We start from the raw sequence: 23,631 nt of genomic DNA, 5'->3' as shown, positions 1-23,631 counted from the left end.
GTCACAACAGGATCAAAAACAAACTGCTAAACTGCCCAAATGGAACAAGATCTTTCTGGTCGGTATCGAAAGCCGTTAGTCAAGGATTTACTAAGTCGGCCTTGCCACCCCTAACAGCAGATGATGGTGCTATCGCGGTAACAGCAAGGGAAAAAGCCAACTTACTGGGTAAACTCTTCGGGTCCAATTCTACTCTGCACTCGCAAGGCAAAACACCGCCATATTTGTCAAGGGTGAATTCATCGATGGGAGAAATTTCGTTTCCCCAACGAATTATAAAAAAAAATCTTAAAAGCGCAGACACCAACAAAGCTTCTGGACCCGATGGAATTCCAGCCCTAATACTAAAACGTTGTGCAGACGAATTGACTCCTCCCTTATATAGACTGTTCACGGCATCGTATAAACAGGGCCAATTTCCAACAAGCTGGAAAACTGCTCGAGTGCAAGCTGTACCCAAAAAGGGTAAGAAGACGATGCCCTCCAATTACCGCCCGATTGCACTAGTTCCAGTAATATCGAAGATTATGGAGAAAGCAGTCAACCAACAACTGTTAAGATATCTGAAATCATCTGGACTAATCAGCGATCATTAATACGGCTTCCGAAAGCTTAGATCCACCGGCGATCTTCAGGCTTACGTCACACACTTATGGATGGAGGCCATGGAGAAGCACGGCGAGTCCCGCTCAGTCGCTCTTGACATTTCCAAGGCATTTGATAGAGTGTGGCATGAGGGACTACTAACCAACCTCTCCTCAATCGGCATACAAGACTCATTCCACCCAGGGCTGTTCCGGCAAGAAGGACGTGTCTAGCAGTTGCGGCTCATCAACATTGAGTCCACCTGCCTACCCCAAGGACGTCGCTGTATCGGGACTCATTCATCTGGAGAACATCTTCTTTGAGGAACGGGCTTCCACCTCACATATTTCCCGACGCATACAACCTAATTTCGTTAGTTGTACTCGGAAACAAAAAAGCCAAGCCGACTGTAGGCTTATCATTTTGGCAGGAAGCAAAATTTGACAAATTCAGCAATAAATAGCAAAATGGGTGACTTAACAGGTTAACTGCCATGAGCATCATAACGTGATTCTCAGAAAATGGATTGTTATAGCCGCGTGAAGTACCCTATGATTCTCAAGCATGGAAGAATTATAGACACCGCGAGAAGCGGCATGTGATTCCCATTGCCATTTAAACCTTATTGGCGCTGATACGAACGGCTGGAAGGAACATATACTATAATAGGCCTGTAGATGTGAGAATCACAAGTCGCTTCACGATGATTTATTTACTTTTTTTATATTATGTAAAAAGTACTATAAGAGACCCAAACGTAAGTCGAAAAATTAACGTCCCCGCTGGCAAATGAAGGGACCAAGAAAGAAACATTCAGAAAATGTTTTGCATTTCTCTGTTCAAACAGACAGAATTCCTTCCGCAAATTGAAAAGATTGCAGAAAGTTATATTGATGTGAATTGCGTTAGATCCTATAAGGGTCACAAAGATTCTTTTGCTTTTCCGGGCGTTGAAGACAAGATGAAGATCAAACTTGAACAAGTCCACAGTGTTTTAACTGCGCCTAAAATTCATCGCGGTATTTTTGTGTTTGAAGGTCTGCAGTTACAGAGTTAAGGGATTAAGTAGGTATACCTACATCACCCTGTATCCTTAACCCTACATAGTAATTTTTTTTTTATTGTCCGATAAATATTTTTAATTAAATCTATAATTTTTCAATCTAAAAATGGTATCGTTCGATATTCCTCCAAAGCCGGGGTTATATCGGACGCATTAAAAAAAAACAATAATCCTGACAATTTTTAAAATATTTTTTTATTTAAATATGTTTACTAGGTTGACTTCTTATTATAGAATGAATTTGTTAGCTTTAATTTTGTATAATAAAAGAAATATAGACAGATAATTAAAAATATTGTCCGATATAACCCCGGTTGATTGGTAGTATGTTATTTACAAAAAAATTATTAATGTCATTAGGATTAAATAACGCACCAGATAAATTATAAGCTATACTAATTATATAGCTTTTTTTTTGCTTTGAAAAAGTATTAAATTTCTTTAATGCTTTTAGAATATTTTAATATTTCCATTATTAAGATGTTGCTCTAAAAATGTATTTTTCTCTACGTATCGGCTTAGTAATATTATTTCTAAGTTTTTTATAATCATTCTGAGATTCAATAGTCTTATTCTTTTTAAATTTAGCATCAATATTATCTAAATCAAAAATGTTGTGCGAGGAAATCGATTTTAAGGAATCATAATGGCCTAACATATTAACATTTTTTAAATCTCGATACGTGACTGATGTACAAACCAACGCCATATTCGGCTGGATCTTTAGAAGAACGCTTACTACACTTTCAACAGGATGGAGCACCTCCTCATTATGTAGTTCCCGTTAGGCAATGGTTGGATGATCATTATCCTATCCAGTGGATTGGAAGAAGAGGTCCTATTGAATGGCCACCTAGATCCCCGAACCCAACACCCCTTGACTTCTTTTTGTGGGATTGCCTGTGGTTTTTAAAACACAACCTAGTCACTAAAGCAACTCCTTGCTTGCTTGAATGCCTTGCTATATCCAGAGAAAACTTGTAAATGTACGTGAAGAAAATAGGCTTTATTATTGTCTTCAAAATAACAATCATTTTCAACATTTGATTAAATTATAATAAAAATTTCAATTTTTTTTTTATTGTTTTCCTTTATAAATAGAGAAGAATTTTCTGAAATTGACTTTCTATGGTATCATTGGAAAGCATTTTTCAAGACGATGTATCCCATACCCTCCTTTCTAGTTAAGATTTTAGGGGTTTATCTCACCCTATCCAAGGGGTTGCAGATAAGAATGCGATAATGCTTGTTTTTCTTCTCCCTTCGTTTCACAGAAAATGTTTTCGGTGTTTTTTTACTCACTTATTCGTTTCTAATGTATGGCCATTTCAAGATTTTAAACTGTCACCGTTGATTGAATATTTGGATTGAATATACCCAATTCAATCAACGCTGTTAGTCTTTATATTACTGCCTGAAAGTTCTTGATATAATGGTGAAAGGTTTGAGACAGAACGTTGGAATAAATATCGAAATTAATAAAACTGTTTGAAATCGCCATAGTAAGTACATCTTTTTATAATTTTAGCTTGCTTCTAGATTAAATTGACATTTAAATGATAATAAGGCTTTTGCGTTCCACTCCTCCATGGCTTTATTGACTTCCCTCTGTTGCTTTGCCATGATTCTTGTTTTTGTTAGGGTTAGTCCACCTAGATATTTACATTGACGTAGTTGGTTTTTATAATCTAATAGTAATGTCTTTTGCCACAAAGTATTATACATGAAGGGAAAAATGTATCTAAATTATATTAACTAATCTTACACACTTTATGATTTTTATTTTCTGGTAATAAATAACGAATTATTTTGATACTTTTCGTCCCGTTGGTTGTAGAGCTTCACTTTCGAAATTTAAATTGCAGTGAATTTAATTATTCAGTTCTTGTTTTATACATTTTTCCAAATAATTAAATAGTGTAAATGAAAGTAAAATTAATAATGGACGTATATATATTTCAAATTGATTACTTTATCAATAGAATATCGCTAGTAAGGACAGTGCAAATACTGTATTCAATTTATGGTTCATTATATTGTAGCACAAAAAAGCAAAATTGTTAGTAAATTTTAGAAGTTAAAAACAATTCTTAACGATTGTACGTTTCAATAAAATAACAAAACTTTTGCTACAATTAGTGGCGAAGTTAGGGGGATTATAATATATATATATATATATATATATATATATATATATATATATATATTAGCACCCCCCAAAAAAAATGGAGAAATTAATAGGCACACATATTTTAATATTAGCAAAAAAAGAACATTAAATAGGTATTAGTTACCGCATTATTATTAGCAGTTTGAGTAGGTTTCATAAATAATGTCGAAATAGAAGAACGCTTTTTGGGATTCATCGAATGTTACCAACACCGTGATGCATCAAGCTTGTGTAATTTAATTATAGCATTTTTGGATAAAGTGGGTCTAAAAGATATGTCAATAATTGCACAATCTTTTGACGGTGCAAGGGTTATGTTGGGAAGTATTAATGGCTTACAAGCAGAGATTAAAGAATAATATCCTGAGGCGGTTTATTGTATGGCCCATAGACTTAATCTCGTTGTAGTTGATACTTGTAATAACTTTCAGGGAGCAAAATAGTTTTTTAATATTTTACAATCTTTTTTTGGTCACTTTCCGGACTCATTGAACCATATAAGGCATTGAAAGATATATAAAAAGAATTGGGAACAAGTATACTTAAATTAAGTAGGATTTCAGACAAAATGGAGCTTTAAACCAATAACTGTGATTCGTTTAAAAAATATGCCTCAATTATTTTAGTTTTAAAAAACGAAATTAAACAAAATTCAAATAGAAAAACTGTATAGGCCCTTGGTCTCTTTATCAACTATGAGAACCAGCCATGTGAATTTTTGGAAAATCTATTTTTACTAACCGAAATTTTGACAATTGTCATTATCTTTAGCAACAAAATGCAGATCAAAGCAAATACGTTAGGAGTATTCATAAAAATTATAAATGGAACTATAAAAACTCTGGAAAGTAAAAGAAATGAAGAATCATTTAATGGACTATGAAAAGATTTTAAAAAATGCACAAGAAAATTATATTCTCTTATCGAATTAATAAAGATCATCCAAGAGAAAAAAGTCTGTTTCAACCAATTTGAATCAATATGCAGTAATATCGACTATAGGTCATGCTAAAAATTAATATATTGCTACATGTACAGGAACAAGTTTTAATGAAATAAAACAATTCTGGCTAATCCTTCTCTGGATATTATCGTATGCTTGACAGTATTATCAATTAGATAAAAATACGATTTTTTGAAATTAGTCAAAAGCTTATTATAGCAGATAATTTTTTTGAAATGGATCCAGTAGAAAGTGAAACTAACACTATAAAAATTATTTAATACTGACAAATATTTCCTATTCGCGAAGATGTAGGTAATTAAAAACTGCACCGATAAGTTTTCAAACGTAAAATCTATTGTGATGAAAGGAATTTTTTCTAACACATTCAGACTGCTTCAAGAAGCACTGATACTTTCTATTGGATCAAGTGTGAAAGATCTTTTTCGACAATGCGGGGACTTAAAAAGTGGAATCGAATTACCCAAGATAGGTTTAATAACCTTTTACTTTTTAATATTAAGCATTAATGTTATCAAAAAATATTGAATATGAAGTTTTAAAGTCAGGGAACCAAAAATTCGCACTCTCTTCATATACCTGTGTTTAATATATGTGAGATGGTCATATCTTAAAAGCGCTATACTACCGCTTTTTAGAGCGTTCGTCTGTTATTGTAGGGTTTTTAGCTCGAATCTTTGGTTGGATAAGTTATATTAGTCTTTTAATAAGGCGTATTTGTCTGATTATTTTGTGCGAAAAAATAACCTAAGTAGATACTATAGATAAGAGAGTTTCAGTGTTTTTTTCCCAAATAGTATAAAATTAAAATTAAGAAAATTGTGCTTACAGATTAATGTAGATTGTGGGAGAAAATTTTAAGATAAATTTCGCTTTTCATTAAAGATGCATCTATTTCGTTCAAGTTCAAGAAGCATGTTGACGAATGTCTATAAAAGCGTTGTTTAAATTGAAATAATATATAATTCAAATTCTTCATTAAGCTTAAATCTTTAAAATATACTAAACTCTAACACTTTTATCCTTTCAACCTTTGACTATGCGGATATCGTTTATAGTCCTTGCCTTACAGGAACTCTAGCCCAACGTATCTACAGCATACAAAGTTATTGTCTTAAGATTATAGGATAAGAAGACATCAACCTGTGTCATAATCTTAAGGGGGCCAAATTGTTAAATATTTTTAAGGAGCCGGTCATTATAATAATCTATATCATAGAATTCTGGTTAATAAAAATCCTGCTGATTTATTTGGAAAAATTAGATTTAGAGCTGATGTGCATACTTTTGATATTAGGTTTATGGGAACTCTGACCCTCCCATCAATAAGAGACTGCATTTTTATAATGCACGCCCTTCACCTTGTATCTATATTTAGTAACAATTTTAAAAACATCTTTTTCAATTATTGAATATAAATTTTAAAAGACTAAACGTTTTTTGATCATTTTTCTTCTCTTTTTTAAAATATTTGTCTGTAGGTACTATTATATGAATAGTAATCTAATAATTAGTTCTTAGTCTTCTGTTAACTCTTTTTTTTAATTAGTTTATTTCTGAATTTTAATTTTTTAAGTATTTTGTTCTCTCTGTTAACAAAAAAATATATTTTTGCCAGGTTTAGTAATAAGTAATAGCTACTTCTGTTAATTTACATTATATGTTTTAATTGTAATATTATTTATTATAATTAATTAGATTAGTTATAAGGGTTGAGTGGAAAAATACTTTAATGAACACTAAGTATTACTTATGTTTCGCAGATATGTAATTGTGACTGTAATTCTATCTTTTTGTTGAAAGAAATAAGGAGTATTATTATCAATACTACTATTATTTTATGATTGCTTTTTAAGCTAGCTTAATTTCTTTCTATTATTAGAAGGACAACTTTTATACAAATTCACTGTCGAACCAAAACGAACATTTAAAAAATGTATAGCAAATGGAAAAAGTTTCATTATTCTTTTATTACAGATTTTTCACTGTTTACTTTAATTAAGTTTTTTGTTACAGTCACAGCTTTACTTAAATAGAATGAAAATGTTTAATTGGGAACCAACAGCAAATATTCTTAAAATATTGAGAATATGCTCCAATTTAGGTCGTTACTGAACGCTTGTTGATAAAGAACCTGAGTGTTTTATAATTATTCAATAATTTGACTATTGTATTTTAGAAATATAAATAAAGACGAAAATGTAAAATGTTAATATTATCAATAAAAAAATATAATTATTAATTCAATGCTAAAAAAATAATTAAATAAAAAAATGTTTTACTAATTTTTGGCATTTTGACGTATACAGTTGTATGTATAAGAATAAAAAGTCTGAATATTAGTCCGGTAAGGATTTATATATATGAATTATTATATTTAATGAATTATTGTAAAAATATTGGTAATTTGGTACATGTAAATTATAAATAGATACTGGACCTAAAAATTGTCCAAACTATGCCCTTCCGATAAAAGAAATGAAATTATCGTTGATGGTAATGACACAGTTAAAAAAACTCGAAACTGCATTATTAATTTTTTCTTAAAACAAATACTGAATATTGACATAAAAATTATTTGACCATAAGTCGACCAAATTTTAAAGATTGCAAATTGCAGACGATATATCACTTGAGCCCCCTTTGGTGGCTTTTAACTGGCTTTTTATTTTTCTAAGTTATGAACGTTTGTGGTGGCAAAATATGACTATTTTAACAATCCTAGGGAATTGCTATACTTTAGCAGAGCAATAGACCTTGTGAGATAGAGAGAAAGTTATAAAAAACAGCCAAATGCTTTATGGTAATTCTGTGTGACAATAATCTAGGTATTTTCCGTATCATTTACGGAACTAAATTGAGAATATCCTTTTTGTATTTTTAGCTATTTCTAGTATTTAGGAGTATCAAGGTGCTTTAGAGAAATTTTGTAAGATTGTATCGCTAATAGAGTCTATGTCTATGTGCCATGGCTAATGTTCTAGTAACTGCGCCATTACTGCGAAAAATAATAGACACATTCGCTCGTAGATTACGGTAGTTATTTAAGCCACAACTAGTTTTGCTTGTTAAAATAGCCTGTGTCACTTAGATGTTTGTTTAAATATTTGCAAGATTAAAGTTAAAAACGTGTTGTTTTAATTTTCCGGTATTAAAGAAAGGCAAAAGAAAAAGTGCAAGTGGGCAAGAGGACTAGTCAAAAATTGAAAATATTAAGCCACTAGCGAATAGCGTAAGACATTTTCTAGTCTCCATAAGGGTACAAAATAATTATTCTTATTTTGTTTCTAGATTATTTTTAGTTGCAAATTTTTACTCTTTATTTAATTCTACATCAAAAAAGTATAATACACTAGACGTCAAATATTGGTGGTTTTCGAGATAAGTTACGCTACATATGCATGCTGCTGGAACTCTCTAGCAGAACGACGTAATATGTGGCTTCAATAAGATGGTGCCTTACTCATAACTCGCAGATTGTATCAAATTTCCTTGTCAACAGATTTGGAAGGTACTGGATCCGAAAAAGAGGTTCTGTCAGGTGGGCAGGCCGGTCACCTGACTTAACATCGCTAGATTTTTTTTTGTGGAAATATTTAAAGAGACAATTTTATACTGAAGAGCTAAGAAATTTTGAGGATTTAAAAAACAAAATTACACGTCTGTCAAACCGAGAACTGTCAGTAGTTTGAACATTTATTATAAGTTTTTTTAAAATTTATTCTAGTTTTATAATCGTTCTTAGCCGTATTAATAGTAGATTAAATAAGAATTAAATAAAATCATCATACTGAGTAATTATCTCAAGAACCATCAATATTTGACTTATAGTGTATTATACATTTTGTATGTAGAATTAAACGAATAGTAAAAATTTGCATTGCATTGCATTTGCAAACATTATAGGGCGTTCCAGCGTTTTAAGAAAACTTACTTGACAATGAAAACTCTGTTTTTAAAACACTCTGTACATTTACCAATACGGTCAACAAAAGTAGTATTTCCGAACAAGCACTTTTTATATCAACTTTTTTTTTCATATCATTTACAGGGGCGAAAAAAAATCGTGAGTAAATAGAGTTGGGATACCCTGTATATAGACATTAGGAATTAATGATACAGCAAGGCAGAACATATATTTACTGGGACTAATTTAAGTAATGGCTGTAAATCAAAGTCATCGCATGGATACTTACTTTTATACAGTCCGAAGGGAACATATTTAGGTATTCCGGCAAGTTTTAATGACATTTTTGCATTTTGCACTTGATAAGGCGGAATGATTAGTAAAAAAGAGAAAAGCTGAATAGTATTTTTTTAATTAATATTTATTGACATAGTGACGTAATAGCCAACAAACTAGGTAACTAATTAAGTATAAGGCAAATAAAAATTATTTATCTCAACCAGCTCCGTTAAATCACCGTAATGCGGAAAAGGACAAGGAAACTCTACAATCAGATAGTATGGCTTCCTAATATCCCACTAGTAACACTCGCTTTTTTTTCAGTGGATTTAGAGCAAGTGATCTTCATTCCATCTTCAGTCGGCAGTTACCATCTTACAATTTAGAATTTCATGTGATACTAACACAGTTTTTATTTGTCTCTAAGCAATAACTGGATACAAGATAAGATTGAAATAATTAAAATTTTTGTTCTCTGGAAATTTTGGCATAAAAAAACAAAGAAATAATATGAACAACTGTATCATTTATTATTATTATGGCTATCTTTGTTTATTCTTTATGCAGAATATGGTAAAGTTATTTTAAGGACATGTGAAAAACTGAATTCAAGAAAATTATACAACATTCAAAAAATTTTAAATTCGTACGAACAAGAGAGCAGAAGAATAAACCAATAGTAAACAGTGAAAGATTATAACCAATTTGCAGCCTGTAATAATATTTATTGAAATTTCATATAAAATCTATTATAATTGGCTCTCCTCTACAAGAAACTCTAGTAATAAAACATAATCTGCAAACCTCATTTTTGACAAAAAAAACTTAAATGTAATAAATAATACACAAAAAGTATTTAGATTCTAATGTAGAACCCTAGTTGCGTCTCAACCGGAATTATCGCCATCTTGAAAATATTTTCACCGAGTTGCCCCCAATGACTTTAGTCACTTTATTATCATATTTCCAGTTTTTTTCTAATTATAGATCGATGCGGCTCCTGGAGACTCACCCTGTATCCCGTTAAAGCATGTAAGTACCATTATACGAGAGTTTTATTTAATTGCCATTGTATTAATTAAAAATTGTATTTATTGTAATTAGTGTGAAAAAGTGCAGTAGGTGCAAAGCAAAAGTGAAGTGAGGTGAGGTGAAAAGTGAAGAGTTGTTGTAGTTAGACTTATTAATCTGCAAGAGGTACTCTATTATCCAATGTAAATGCTTTCTTAAGAAATTATTATTCAAATTATGTAATTCTAAGTAATGTATTAAAAAATTGTTCTGAACTATAGATAACATGTAATTTTTTAGGTATTAAAAGGCAATTTTGATAATAATTTTAGAAGAAAAATTATAATATTATTATTTGAAACAAATTTTAGGCAGATTTTTATTAGTGGAAAAGTTTCAATAAATGAACCTTTTAAAGCATTTCATTATAAATTTTAGCCGATTTTGGCTTTCGCTTTAATTTACGTCAAGATTTTAAGAACCCCAGCTGTTGGGCGCCAATAATTATATTCAACATCAGTGTTATTTATTCACTGTTACCATAATATTTACAGGTTGTACAATATGGGGTCAGGGATCAAACTGCTGCTAAAAATGTGTGAAATTAAATGTTTTTTAGTACATAAATACATGATTATATGTAAAAAATGCATTTTTTTTTGCAATATATAACTAATTTAAAAAAAAAAACAAAAATATCCATACATTGTATAATTACCTTTCAATAAGAAAATTACCACTAGAATTGTTATGTTATTAATAAAAATAATTCTTAAATAAAAAAATATTTAAAAACCTGATTTCTTTTTTTTTTTCGTTCAACACACCTAATAAAAATAATAAAAAATACCAATAAATTGTAAAATAAAATATCTCGATGGTTTCCTTCTAGATATTAATATATTATTTTAATAAAAAAAATAGTTTTTATATTATTTGTATTTTTTTTTAAATGTGCTTATTTTTTTTACATTTGGCTAAAAGAAACTTACAAGCTGTTTAATTTATAAAATTAGTTAAAAAATGAAGTGATTTATATTGCTTTTCATTGTAGTAAATTAAGTCATAGAATTCCCATATTTAGGATCAGTTTTTTATAAAAATAACTTTTCAATTTTGTAAAAATGAACCTACTATACTTATGCCTTTACCTGTGATTTTTTTAAATATAAATTATTGAAAAAAAATAATAAAAATTTAATATATCTTCTAATGTATAATAATATTGTATTTTAAATTATATTAAAAAAATGTATTTCTTACAAAATTCGGTGAAAATATTTTAAGAAGGTATTGTTCGAGTCAAAGTAAGAGTTTTTCATGTCCAAGTCCTACATATGTTCTAAATTGCACCCCCTCAGAGCTATAGCCTGCACAAATTGCTTGAGGAAAATCGATTACTTTGAAAACTGCAGTTAGGCTTCAAATCTCAAAAAGATAGTGTTCCTAGAGTTTTAAATTTCTGATCGAAAACATAAAATAGGGACCATCAGAAGGATAAGCCTCCCTGAATTCTTCCATGAAATTGGACCATTTTTGGAACGGAAAATTAAAAGAGCACCCAAAAAACGAGGACCTGAAAATTTTTAGATTTGAGGCTAGAACTGGAGTCATGGTTTCAAATTATTAATTTTCTTCAAACAATTTCCGCAGGCTGTAGTTTTGAGGAGGAGAATTTTAGGACACATGCTTATAGGAAAAAAAGATTTATTTTTATCCCAACAATACGCTCTTGAAATATTTGCACCGAATTTGAAACACTATGTATATAAATTAACTGCTCTTAAATTAAAAAAAAAAAATCAATTTAAATGATATTTATGAAACATCAAAATTGCGTTCAATACTATTTTTTAATCAATTGAAATTTACAAATTGCATGAACTCTAACTGAATGAATATTTTGTCATTGAATTTAGAGCTACTGGCGAACGTTTTGGAATAATTGAATAAACATGTGTTAATAAGATTTTAATAAATTAATTTAAAATCAGCGCTGAGAACTTTTGGCGCCCAGCAACTGTGCTGGGATTGAAACTCATACAGGGCATCCTGAAATTAACCGCACGTTGGGCGCCAAATTTATTGCACTGTTTCTCGCACAATGCCTAAATGTGGGTTCCAGGGTTAATATTATTAGCCTTTATTAGGGCACGCAAAGAAAACGCAGCTTTTTATCGGTAACCCCAGCTTTAGTATTGAAAGATTAATCAATGTCATAACTGACAACTAATTTAATGTATAACCTCATTTTTAAAAAAATACAGTAATACGCTAATACTTAATTTATAATTATGAAATTTAAGATTATGAAAGAAAATAAAGTTAAATTTAGCACTTAATACTTATTGAATATTGTACATCTGATAATACCTCGCATATACGTATATACTCAGTTCCCAATTTCAAATCAAATCAATGATGGTTGCTATATAAACAATTTTGCTAGATTGAATTTAAAATCTGTGACCATTTCTACATATTAATTCAAAAAAAAAATTATCTATAAATTACGGCCAGCCGATAAATCAGTACCTGAAGAAACTAAGCCAAAAAGGGGGTACCTGAAGTTCTGAGTCTCTTCTACTGGCAGCAGGGCTCACCTGGTCTGAATGGGGCTCCGTTGTTGGTAGCTATACGTTTGGGTCAAAAGGGCAGCAGCAGATCAACCAGTTAGGAGGCCTCCAGAAGTAGTGTGTGTGTAGTATATATAATTTTATATATATATAATTTTTAAATAAATTATTTAATGAAACTATGGTTGAAATTTACTTTATCCTGGCAAAAAAAAAAATAAATCAGTTAATATATCTGTTGGAGATTAAACCTGTAACAATATGAATATTTTAACCACGTATTAATATATACGTTATAAAAGTGTTTCATAATTTGGGCTACAGAATTTGAAAATCTAAAATTTTCATAATGAATAAGGTACTTTTGATGCCCCTTGCCAGGACTCGCTCTTTTCGCAAAAAATGATTTTGATAATGTCATTACAAATTCTTTTTTCAATTTTACCGTTTACAAGTCAAGATACAAATAAATAGTTAGCCTTAAAAGTGTATGACGCGTTTTGGTTGTTTGCATTGCTAGGTAAATAACAGCTTAATGTCAATAATTTGATAACTTTTAATTCTATTAACTAAAATTAACTATTTAAATCTTATGGACTTATTTTCAAATAGACAATTGACAAATTGATTAATTTTGTATATGTTTTTGCAACTACGAGACTGCGAAAGTGGTACAGAAGTATCGTATAATTTTTCCTTAGTGTCCAGTACCTGATCATTGGGTTTTTAGAAATACCCATAGATATTTAATTAGTATGGATCATTTGAACGTAATCATAGACAGGGGAGATCTCAGGGAAACCATATTTTGGAAGATGCACTTAATTTAATTGAAAAAGACCCAACAAGGAGCATTCAAATTGTTTCCAGGCTCTCGGAAATACATAGAGCCTAAGTAAGTAATACATATCATTTTCCTTTAACTTTACAATTTTATAACTGCTATTCTCAGATTAATATAAGAGAGGATCCAGGATTTTTTAAATTAATTAATAAAATCACCATAACCTAACTTATTTTTTAAAAATCCTTTAAAAATAAGAAGTAATAATCCGTGCCTGCATTAAGGCTGATACCCAACTAAGCGTTGCCAAGCAAAACTGTGCGACGTGGCCCTTTTAAATCATAATTAATGAATTAAATAATACTGTTCAGATAACTTGTGTTTGTAAAGCGACGCATCATCACGTTCAGCGACAATAAGGTGGAAATTAGCCCTGACGGTAATTTTTTAAATGTCTTAAAAAGTTGTCTATTATGTTTGTTAGTCCTACAATAATTTCTTTTTCAGGTTGGTGGAATGTAGAGTGCAATGTCTCTATCCCTACCATTATCAGCGTGTCCAAGCTCTTATATCCCAAGATTTTTTGTCGAGAATGTGGTTCATTTAGGGAGTGGATTAGGAACCACCAGCAACTCGTTCCTTTTATTATGCGGATAAAGCATAACAAATTTAGGAACTGTACCGAATTTGAGTTAAAAACACTTGTGATTTTTGTATTTAGTCAAAGCAGCCTTATCCTTAGGTGAGCCACTATGAAAATGTATTTCCACATGTCTTATTAGAAAAACTCATTGGTTTGGGCATGCCTGAGAGGTTTGCATATAATCTCATTGGATTATTTACTAACAGACATGTAGCAATTAAAATAGGAAATAATATATCCGAATATGAAATAACCTCTTTAGGCCATCTACAAGGCTCAGTGTTTAGCCCTTTACTTTTTAATCTGTATACCTAGGCTTAAAATAAATGATTGTAAACTAATTCAATTTGCGGACGATTTTTATTTCTATAACTTTGACAAAAAAACCACAAAATTGTAAAAATGCCCTTAGTAATTGTATAGATATGTTTAACAAAAAATTTCCAAATAATGGATTTAATGTATCGGAAAAAAAATCAGCTTTTGTAATTTTTACTCGACATCATTTATTAATAAGTAATATAAAATATTTTGATAATACAAACATACCATGGATAAAACAAACGAAATACTTAGGTGTATACCTAGACCAAAAATTAACCTGGGAAACTTATATTGATTACATTCTCAAAAAAACGGAAAAGAGCTCAGATCCCAAAACATCTCTTATGTTTTATAGAACTTTTACTAGATCCTTACTAGATAATGAAGCAATATTTTTTGGTTCTGCTACCGAAACCACATTAAATAAAGTCCATATTCGATCTAAAGCGTTAAGAATAGTTACAGGAGCTTTGCGTTCTACACCAATACAGGACTTACAAGCCACCTCTACATATACCAAGAAAAATTTTGGCTGAAAAATTTTTGTTTAAAAATTTACAGTTATCCAATAATTTCCTTGTTGAAAAAATCCATAGGCTTGGAATATCCAATCTAATAATAAAATATTGAATTAACAAAAATAGTCCACCATTAGCGGAAGCCTACGTAAATATTAAGCATATCTTAAGCATCAGCTTGTAGACATAAATAATGGGTATGGGTTTTATAGATTACCATATGGAATCAATTATTTTGAACCACATATTTTATTACCCAACTTTACAGATTGTGTTACAAATAAAAATATATGTATTAATGGATACTCTTAAGAAGTCTCCAAACTACTTGCAAGTTTACACAGATGGTTCTAAGACTGAAAAAGGCACAGGATGCGCATTTACTATCTCTAAATTAAAGATTCAAATAAATTTTAGATGTAAAGAAAATGCTTCCATTTTCACAGCAGAAGCATTGGCTATATTAAAGGCTTTAGAATATGTAAAAAACGCTAATGCTTCCTTTAATACTTTAATTCTGTTGGTAAACTTTAGGTAATGGACATAACTTAAACCATCCACCCATTTTCAAAATTAACGCTGTTCTGATAAATCTTAGAGTATATAAGGCCTTTTCCGTAAAGATGGCGTGCTAACGAACAACACGTAGTCTTCGTTGCTCTACAATTTTTGTAAAAAGTTAGGTTTAAAGTGAGTTTTTAGTACCAGTGTTGTGATCTAAGGGTAGCGGAAGGGCCCTTTTTTTATATTTTGCTTCCTGTCTATTTATCTGCCGCCATCATGGTTCTTTCATCCAGTGACATTCGAGAGATCCAGTTTGGATGACCAAGAACAGTCCCTGCGCATTAACAACATTCGCATTTTTGGATTTCAATCTGGTCAGAATGAAAACCTGCAGGAAAAAGTAACTAGACTATTTAATGACAAAATGAAAAGCGAACATTCCAAATTCTGCCATAAAAAATGATATAGGATCGCACCAAAATTGCAAAGCAATAAGCCGCCGGCAGCACTAGTGCAGTTTGCATCTGAAGCAGCCCGGGCATCAGTTCTCAAACAGCGAAAATTGTTGAAATCTACGGGTATCCAAATAAAAGAGGACCTAACAAAAGATCGATTGCGATTATTCGAAAATGCGGTTAAAGTGTTTTCTTACAGGAGTGCTTGGGTTTTGCATGGTAGTGTATATGTGATGTGTAAGGATAATATAGTGCATCGAGTTTCTACACAGCAAGATATAGATGATATTGTTAAAACTCAAAACTAAAAGGTACTGTAAACTCCTTAAATATTGTTTTTTTTGGATTGTTAATACATATTTTTTATTTATTAAACTTAAGAGCATAGAAAGACTCGGATTTAAGAGTAATAGGTATATATATTTTATTTATATGCTATTTTTTGTTTTGATTTTGCATTAGAAGATTTACATTTTTGTTATTTCTAGAGAATTTACTTGTATAAAATGAAAATTGGACACCTGAATATTAGATCAGTATTTACTAACTTTAATGATTTTAGAATTTTATTTGAGGCTCAAAACTTTGATATTTTTTTTCTCACCGAAACATGGTTATCTGAAAACGATAAATCTGATGCTTTTCAAATTCAGGGTTACAAGTTCTTACGGTGCGACCAAGCCGGTAGGGGTGGAGGTATAGCGGCTTATGTCAGGAATAATATTAAACTTCAAACTTTTTCTTTTAATTTTAACCTAAGTAATGAACTTGAATATTTGTTTTTAAAGGTTACCCTAAAGTCGCTTAGTTTGGCAGTTGGGGCTATGTATAGACCTCATGATCGAAATATGAATAGTTTTATATCAGATTATGATAATGTTTTTTCCTACTTATGTCCCATTTTTGATCAGGTCATATGTTTGGGAGATTTTACCTCAGATTTTTTTGACCTTCGCAATCCCATTGCTTCCTGTTTGCAGTCTTATAACTTGAGTTAAGTAATTAGTGAGCCAACTAGGACTACGCAATATACTAGCAGACTTCTGAATCCTATATTTTTAACCTGTCCTGATCGGGTAATTTCATCTGGTATCTTAGATACAAACCATATTTCGGATCATAGCCTGGCGTACTGTATTTTGAATATATCTATAACAAAAGTAAAACCTAGAATAATAAATATAAGAGACTATAAAAATTTTAACTTTGATAATTTTGAACAGGAATTAGAAGGGAAGGGATTGGCATAGCTTTTTAAGGGAAAATGATGTTGATAGAAAGCTTAATATTTTGAACCAGCATATTCTCTCTACTTTTGATCAGCATGCGCCTATTATAACCATAAAAGTCTCCAAATGCAAAGCACCCTGGCTTACTCCTAACTTGAAACTCATTATGAAACAAAGAGATAATGCTTTACAAAAATTCAAGCGAAGTCGTTTACAGATTGATTGGGATGAGTATAAACAACGTCGTAATTTTGCATTGACTTGCGTACGGAGGGAGAAAAAAGCCTATTTAGATAACTTAGCTAAAAATCACACTAATCCGAAAATTCTTTGGCAATCCTTAGGTGATTTAAATGTTAAAACCCTAAAGTCCTATGACCTTCCTAAGGAATTATCTAATCCGCAAGAAATTAACAATTATTTTTGCAAACAATGTCACCTGACTGTGAAAATCAAATTAAATTTTTTAATAGCAATTTTTATAATTTAAATAATTGTTTGAAATTAGAATTTGCTACAATTGAACAGATAAGTCATATTATTAATAAGGAATTACACTCTAATGCATATGGTGTAGATGGCATACCGGCAAGAATGCTGAAATATTGTAGCCCATTTGTTAATAAATATATTACTCACCTCATAAACTACTGTCTAGAAAAGCAATATTTTCCTCGTCTTTGGCGTACTGCAATCGGTAGGCCTATTCCAAAGACATCCGACCCTAAGGACTTTTCCGACCTTACAATAGTCAGTATTTTGCCAACGTTTTCAAAAGTTTTTGAAAAATTTGTTTATAAACAAATATACCAATATGTATGTGAAAAAAATATAATTCCAAACTATCAGTGTGGGTTTAGAAAAAACTATTCAACGGCGACTGCCTTAGCTACAGTAATCAGTGATATAATTGAGGCCTATGATAAAGGTGATAACGTTATTTTAGCTCTTTTAGACTTTTCAAAAGCGTTTGACACCATTGATCATATATTATTAATAGCTAAATTAAAATATTACGGCTTTCATTATTCGCTGATTAATTTAATATCTTCCTACCTAAAAGACAGGTTTTAGTGTGTCTCGTGTAATGATAGGGTGTCTGATTCTATTTCCATTTTATCTGGTGTTCCTCAGGGTAGCGTGTTGGGTCCTTTACTGTTTTTGGTATATACTTCTAGTATTTTGCAGTCAATAAAACGTTGTAAACGCCAAGCCTATGCTAACGATACACAACTTTATTTTAATTTTAATTCTGCTAATGTTTTATTGGCAAATACATTAATTAATGAAGATCTAAAAATTGTAAGTGAACTCTCAGCACAACATAATTTAAAATTGAATGCCTCAAAATCTTTATTACTAATATTTGGCCCTAAAACGAGAATTGATTTTATTAGAGACATTTAGATATAAATATTAATGGTGTAGTAATTCCTGTTGTTAAAACTGCAAGGAATTTGGGTTTGTGGGTGGACACTGATATAAGATTTAAAATGCATGTTTCTAAGATTACACAAAAGGCCTACCTTTCGTTAAAACTTTTATATTCCAGCAGATATATCTTAAGCCAACAACTTCAAAAGAATCTATGTAAATCACTAGTGCTGTCAAATTTTAATTACTGCGATTTTATCTATAGACCATGCTTGGATATGAACACAAAGTATAGAATCCAGAAAGTTCAAAATACTTGCGCTAGACTTATATTTGGCTTAAGAAAGTACGATCGTATTAGTGCTAAAATTGAGGAGTTGGGATGGTTAAGGATGGAAGATCATAGAGCTCATCATGTGGGTAACTTTCTTCACAAATTAATGACATGCCCCAATGCTTTTTATTCATTAAAAGATAAATTTGTTTTGGAACTTTCGTACATTCACGAGTCCTACGTATTTCAAGTTCATTTACTATTCCTCGTCATGGGACGGCCTTATTTAAACGAAGCTTTGTATATAACAGTATTAAATTATATAATAGGATTCCTGACAGGTTAAGATCTTTAATATATACCAAGTTTAAAAAAGCGTTTAAAGTTTTTATTATAAACCAGGAAGTATGAAAGGTGAGTGCATCAGTTATTAAATTATTATTCTATTAAATTTTTTATGTGTTACAATGATTATTATTATTGTTTAAAAATAATAATATTGTCTTTTGTCTAAAACTTGTAATATTTAGACATTATTAGTTTTTTTTTTAAATTATTTTGGGTACTTTTAGGTCATTACTTTAATTTTGCTAGCCAAACACAATGTATTTTTGTTTTATCTCTTTTAAGTGTAAATCTTAATTTTCTTTTGTTAATAGTGTATTAGTAAATAAGCCATCTATGGTGCTTCAGTGGTTAAGTATGAATAGCTACTGCAGCTAGACTTCGCCACTGCTTGCACCTATACCATTAAAATATGAAATTAATGTTTTATACTACTTACTTATGTATTTTGTGGTATCTAATAAAAGACGATTTATTATTATTATTATTATCATTATTATTATTATTATTATTATTATTATTATTATAACAAAAAAAATAGTCTTTGTTTAGATAAAAGCTCACTTACGATTATTGGGTAATGCATTAGTAAATAAGGAAGCAAAGAAAGCCATTTTTTTGCAACAACTGTATACCTAAAGTACACTACAGGTAGGTACCTACTCCCTTTTATCTACTTAAAGGCCTTTAAATGTTGGAAAAACACATTTTTGGAATTTTATTGTATCAAACACAAAAAATACCCATACTTCAATTAAAAAAAGGCTGGACAAAAACACTTTAGTCCTTAGTCATAATTTTCGAAGATACTTGTCAATATCCTATTTTATGTTTTTGATAGGACAGGGTAATTTTAATCAAAAAACAAAAAAGACACAAAAATATGTGATTGTAATAATCAGTCAATTGATGATCTCATATGATGATCATAGAGTTTTGTTTGTAAAAACATTTTTCAAGCCATTCAATTTTTAAACATGGAACTTGGAAAACTATCCTTACTTCCAATGTACCACGCAATCCTTATGGTAGAAGTTACCACAAATAAAAAACTAAAAGCAATTTTCCTTAAATTTTTAAAGCTATATAAACATAAAATATAATTCAGATAAAAACTAGACTAATAATGAATAGGAAAAAGTCCATTCTGAAGTGGAGTCAATATAATATTGAAAAGTTAGTAGGAAAAGTCTTTTCTCCACAAATAAAATGCTAATCCTCTAATTTCAGGAGTGATGCATTTCGGCAAGTGTTCTTGCCATCATCAGACTTGAGTCACTTAACACATACACAAATTCTAAACAATAACAAACAATATTCATAAACAATATTGTATGTTATTGTTTAGAATTTGTGTACGTGTTAAGTAACTCAAGTCTGATGATGGCAAGAACACTTGCCGAAATGCATCACTCCATTTTATTTGTGGAGAAAAGACTTCTCCTACTAAATTTTCAATAATAATGAATAGAAAAATTATAATAGTATACTATGCTAATTTAGGATAAGATAGATAAAATTATACATAGGATGTAAAATATAAGCTAGTTAAAAACACCTGTGTTTTTCCTAGTGTTATTTACCTACCTATCCTAGTATTGTTCCTGTATTTTCTCAAATTAAAATAATGCCTTGCTTAGACTCTAAAGTGAGGAGTGAGTAAATTTTCAAACGATGTCCTATTCTTTCTTATTAGGTAGTAGATATATATAAAAATAAATAAAGTAAATAAGCATTTAAAATAGATATTAAAATAATTGATATAACCAGATATCTATATTATAGAGAGTTAGATATAAATTTTTAGATAATTAAGTGAACCAATGAGTTTTTCTAATTTGTTTGAGATACAGGTGTATAGGGTGGCTGTGAGATAAGAGCCATCATACAACATAAATACCTTTTGTTATAACCGTTATTTAGAAAGATACGGAAGAGCGCACGCATACAAAAATTCGAAACGATGTAACAGTAGATGTTCAAGATGTACAGACAAAAATGTTTTATGTTAAATTGCTTTTTCTAAACACATAATTGTTGAATAAACTGATTATAAGAAATTGTGTATTGGATTTTATACATGCAAGTTAATATAACCGTAATGAGTCTCTCAAAATATCAGCCTCTGTGAACTTCATGTATCAAAAATATACACGCATTCTAAAAACACTACTTTCAAAAAAAATACTGTATACATTAACAGTAGTTATATACGTAATCCGCTGGTATACTTAGTTCGAATTCGAAAAAAATAATTTTTCTGAAAAAAATCCAAACGGGGGGTATACCCGAAAAATGAAAAAACCCAAACTTTGAAGGCCGATATCTCGGCTTCTATGAGAGCTATCGGGAAAATTCTAGCCATTTTGTCTTATCTTATTAGTTTCTGTCGTTTCGTAGATTCGTCGTTCTGAATCCAAGGAGACCATCCGCAAGATCGTAGCTTTTACGATAGCCGAGATATGGCATTTTTGATGCCAATTTTTGGCCTCAAAAAGTGACAATTTCCGAATTTTCAAAGTGCTCTCATTCCCTTATTTCTAATCGAATCCTGTTATAATCCGATATTTTCGTGATCTACTTGATGAGAACAATTCGCTGGTATACTTAGTTCGAATTCGACAAAAAAAATTCTGAAAAAATCCAAACGGGGGCGTATACCCGAAAAATGAAACAACCCAAACTTTGAAGGCCGATATCTCTTGTCCTATTTCTTCTTCTATTCGACAAAAAAATTTTTTTGGTAAAAAAATCGATAAGAAAGGAGGTACCCGAAAAATTGAAATTCCCAAACTTTGAAGTTCGATATCTCGGCTCCCATTGGCTCTATCGGGATAATTCCAACGATTTTCTCTTAGTTTCGTCTGTAGAATTCTCTCTTAGAACTCTTAGAACTTTAGAATAGACTCTATGACTATATAACTTTGTTGTCTTGACAAGAAATTTTCAAAACAAATTTATGAAAAAAAAATTCTTAGGTCGGATACATAATTTTTGTGAAAAAGGGTTCAAAGTGTCAATTTAAATAATATTTAAGACACCTTAAAATTACCTTCAATATTAAAACTAAAAATTAGTTAATAATCTGAAGAAGTTCAAAAAATCCTTAAGCACATTCAAATTCAAAAATTTTACAAATTTCATGAAAGCTAACTACTGCCAAAAATTTTGGAAGAATTTAATAAACATGTGTATGTGTTATAACAAGATTTTGATCAATTCATTTAAATACAGCGCTGAGAACTTTTGGCGCCCAACAACTGTGCTTAAAACTTATAAAGTACATGTTTTAGTACTTAGACTAATTAAAAGTTACACTCTTTAATTTTTGATAGTGTACTTCTTACAACAATTTTTCTGAGAAATCATAATTTATATAAATTTCGAGTTAATAATGCATTATCGCAAAGATTTTGCCGAGTACCGCATCTTTACTGAGTTAGGTAGATTTAAAATAAATAAAACAAAATAATGCTAGCGTCGGCACATGTAATAAAATAAATAAATATTAAAAGTTATCGACACCACTGACTGCCTTCAAATAATAAAAAAAAATCCGAACCCCACCCACTACTTTAGGCGAAATTCGCGCCACTTTCACGTCGGGTCGCGATTCGGACTCGAAAGGATTTGCGAATTTCAGTTGGCCCGTCTGCATGTTAGATGGCGTTACCCGAGACGATTTGTGAATAACCTCTTCCTCGAATAATTTTAAGATTTTCATCTATTTTCCGAATTTTACGAATTAAGAAAATGCATCGGTTATATCGGAGACTTTACTTGGTGTATGGTGCCTTATGTGTTAAAGTGACAGCTCGTCATGCATTCAAATAACGTCAGAAAACGGTGTTTGTTTGGTAAGTGCTCTGGTTGAATGTTTGTTATTGTCTGACCTAATTTTAAGTTTTCTGCCCTAATTTCGATATTTCTGACAAGTTATTACTAGTAAATTTTTAACAAAAGTCCATAGTTAATTTTTCGGTCTGTTTTTGGTTGTAAAAGTACGTAAATTCGTGAGAAAACGCCCCGTAAAACTTATAGGTTATTTTTGCACACATCTCTGATTTGAAATGGTGAAGTAATCTTTCAAGCTGATTTTGGGTTAACAATTAAAGCGATTTAATCAAGATCCAATAACATTATGTGCTAAATACCACTCATGAAATGATTAATTATATAATTATTGTGAGTTTTTTTGGCAAGCAACCATTGCTTTATTTTAAAATTTAATTACCAGTTTGACTATTAACAGAACAATTAAAAAGTATATTATCTAAATATATATAGCTAATATTTTAGCTCACAAAACGCATTCTAATTAGAAATCTTTGGTATAATTTTATAATAATTTTAAAAAAAGGTTAGATTTTTTGAAAATATTTAAGTTCAAGCTTTAGCTAAATATTTTCAAAGGTGTAACATATAAAAATGTATTATTAATATTGACAATATCGCCAAATTAATCAGATAATCGGGGATTTGATTTACGCATTTTAATAACATAATATATTTATTTCCGGTAATGCTTATTTAAATCTAACAGTATATTTCCTGTTTAAATAAACATTACTTGTATTTTTCTTTATAAGAACTTTTGATTTAATTAAGAATTACTCTCATGTAGCG

The 23,631-nt window shown here is 30.4% G+C and overlaps 1 long non-coding RNA gene across 1 annotated transcript; it reads left to right on the top strand.

The window, feature by feature from the left end:
* The first annotated feature begins 13,082 nt into the window (after window positions 1–13,082).
* LOC126740791 (uncharacterized) lies at window positions 13,083–14,323 on the top strand. Its single transcript, XR_007662001.1, has 2 exons — window positions 13,083–13,450; window positions 13,847–14,323. It is a non-coding gene; the product is annotated as an uncharacterized LOC126740791 (long non-coding RNA).
* The last annotated feature ends 9,308 nt before the right edge of the window (window positions 14,324–23,631 follow it).

This window comes from Anthonomus grandis, chromosome 9 (assembly GCF_022605725.1).
Source record: "Anthonomus grandis grandis chromosome 9, icAntGran1.3, whole genome shotgun sequence".
Classification (NCBI taxonomy): Eukaryota; Metazoa; Arthropoda; class Insecta; order Coleoptera; family Curculionidae; genus Anthonomus; species Anthonomus grandis.
Note: the sequence above shows the minus strand (reverse complement) of the source record. Positions and strands in the feature narration are given on the sequence as shown.